The sequence below is a fragment of the Tamandua tetradactyla genome, chromosome 1 (genome assembly GCF_023851605.1).
Source record: "Tamandua tetradactyla isolate mTamTet1 chromosome 1, mTamTet1.pri, whole genome shotgun sequence".
NCBI lineage: Eukaryota > Metazoa > Chordata > Mammalia > Pilosa > Myrmecophagidae > Tamandua > Tamandua tetradactyla.
Genome location: NC_135327.1, coordinates 149,703,556 through 149,706,227, shown reverse-complemented (window position 1 = coordinate 149,706,227; position 2,672 = coordinate 149,703,556). Strand labels below are relative to the sequence as shown.

The window sequence follows — 2,672 nt, the reverse complement described above, 5'->3', positions numbered from 1 at the left end:
CAACTCTTCATCAACTCTGACCATTATTGCACTGCAGCTAAATCTTCATTTATCTGGAGGGGAAACATGAGGAACCAGCCCCGTTTCAGGTTCTATTGAGAGATATTTATATCCTGAGTTGCTACCACTGGAATTAGTCAATCTCATGTTTGGTATTTCTTATTTCTAAGGGTTCAAGACTGCATGTTTGATGGCCAGTAGAATGTTTGATGTCTGATATTATAGCAAGCAGTATTTGTTCCAAGGAAAAAATAATAGACTGTCAGTGTGTTTTATTTTCTTTGTTATATTCAGTGCTTTATTCCTTTATTCTTTTTCTGCTTTTTCAATCTATCTCTAATAGACCCTGGTGAACTTAGAAATAAACAGTTAAATAGGAGCTTTCAAGGGCAAAGAAGAGAAATTTACTTTAGGTTGGTAAATATAATCTGTTCTAAAGAAGTGAGAATAAAGTGCTCGATCCAGAACATGTAAATGGAATTTATGAGTTTAGTGTATTCAAATGACAGACTCCTAGATGAAAAAACAAAACAAAACAATTGTCTTCTGAATGAAATACGAAGAACAGTTTACTGTTTCCTCTATTCTATTATGTGTTTTCCAAGAACAAAGAAAACAACCTTTTTTTTTTTGGATGGGCAGGCACCAGGTATCAAACCCAGGTCTCTGGCATGGCAGACAAGAACTCTGCCACTGCGCCATCATTGCCCACCCAGAAAAAGATCACAAGGGATCTTAAATACAATCGCTGTTATTTTTTAACCCATACATGGGGCCTTGGTAAAAACCAAGACCTTCAAAAAATTGAGTAGTGACTCATAACCGTTTCTCTCCACGGAAATCTTTAGTAAAAGGCGAAAGATTTATACGATTTGAAGAGAAACTAGAGTATACAGTGAAATGACTCTTAAGTGAATACTTCAACGAGTTTTGATAAATGCCTAAACCCATGTAACCCATACCTCTATCAAGATATAAAATATTTCTATCAACACTGCAAGTACTCACTTTCCAATAAATCCCCTATTCCCAAGAGGTAACCACTGTTCTGATTTCTATCATAATAGATGAGTTAAAAAAATATATTTTTATTGATAAAACAACATACAAAACACAAACATTCTGAACATACCAACATTCCATACATGGTGTACAATCAATGGATCACAATATCATCATATAGATTATATTCATCACCATGATCATTTTTAAAAAAAATATTTTTATTGACAAAATAACATACAAACAAAAGCATTCTTAACATATGAATATTCCATACTTGGTGTACAATCAGTGGCTCACAATATCATCACATAGTTGTATATTCATTACCATGATCATTTCTTAGAACATTTGCATCACTTCAGAAAAAGAAATAAAAATAAAAAGAAAAAACTCATACACATCATACCCTTACCCCTCCCTCTCATTGACCACTAATATTTCTATCTACCCAATATATTTGGTTCCTTTTTTCCCCCTATTTTTTTCCTATAACCCTTACTACTTCCTTTCATTGATCACTAGTATTTCAATCTACTCAATTTATTTTAACATTTGTTCCTCCTGTTATTTGTTTATTTTTTATCCATATTTTTTTACTCACCTGTCCATACCGTAGATAAAAGAAGCATCGGACACAAGGTTTTCACAATCACAGTCACGCTGTGAAAGCTAAATCATTATACAATCATCTTCAAGAAACATGGCTACTGGAACATAGCTCTACAGTTTCAGGCACTTCCCTCTAGCCTCTGTAATACACCTTAAACTAAAAAGGGGATATCTATATAATGCGTAAGAATAACCTCTAGGATAACCTCCGACTCTGTTTGAAATCTCTCAGCCGCTGACACTTTATTTTGTCTCATTTCTCTCTTCCCCCTTTTGGTTGAGAAGGTTTCCTCAATCCCTTGATGCTGAGTCCCAGCTCATTCTAGGATTTCATTCTAGGATTGCCAGGGATGTTAATACCCCTGGGAGTCATGTCTCACATACGGAGGAGATGAGTTTTATCTATTCTTAAACTTCATATAAGCAAAATCATATGTGGGGTAGCCTGAAGCTGTATGTACCTAGAAAAAAGGCATGTCCTTAATGTTAACCCATTCCTATGGGTGTGGACCCATTGTAAGTAGGATCTTTTGGTGAGGCTACTTAGGATGTGGCCTACCTCATTCAGCAGGGGTCTTAATCCTCCTATTGGATTCCTTTATAAGAGAATGAAATTCAGACAAAGAGAAAGAAAGCCTCAGAAGTAAGAAACTGAAAGGAGCAGAACCTGGAAGCAAAAGGAGAGACAAGAAGACACCACCATGTGCCTGGCCATGTGACTGAGGAGTCCTGGATCACTGGCAGGCAGTCTTCAGGAAGAAAGCATTGTCTTGATGATGCCTGGTGTGATAGTTTCCCCAGAAAAGATCATGTTCTTTTAATCTATTCCTGTGGGTATAGACCTATTGTAGGTGGGACCTTTTGATTAGGTTATTTCAATAGAGATGTGACCCACCTTAATAATCTTGGAGTCCTATACAAGAGGATGAAGGACAGGAAACAGAGAGAAACACCCAAAGCTGCTGAAAGAGGAAGCCACTGAAGCCAGAAGCTGAAAGCAATGAAACCTGGGAGAGAAGAACCAGCAAACATTGCCATGTGCCTTGATATCTGACAGA

The 2,672-nt window shown here is 36.6% G+C and overlaps 1 non-coding gene across 1 annotated transcript; it reads right to left on the bottom strand.

The window, feature by feature from the left end:
• Positions 1 to 774: 774 nt before the first annotated feature.
• LOC143652431 (U5 spliceosomal RNA) lies at positions 775 to 892 on the bottom strand. Its single transcript, XR_013160652.1, has one exon. It is a non-coding gene; the product is annotated as a U5 spliceosomal RNA (small nuclear RNA).
• Between the last annotated feature and the right edge of the window lie 1,780 nt (positions 893 to 2,672).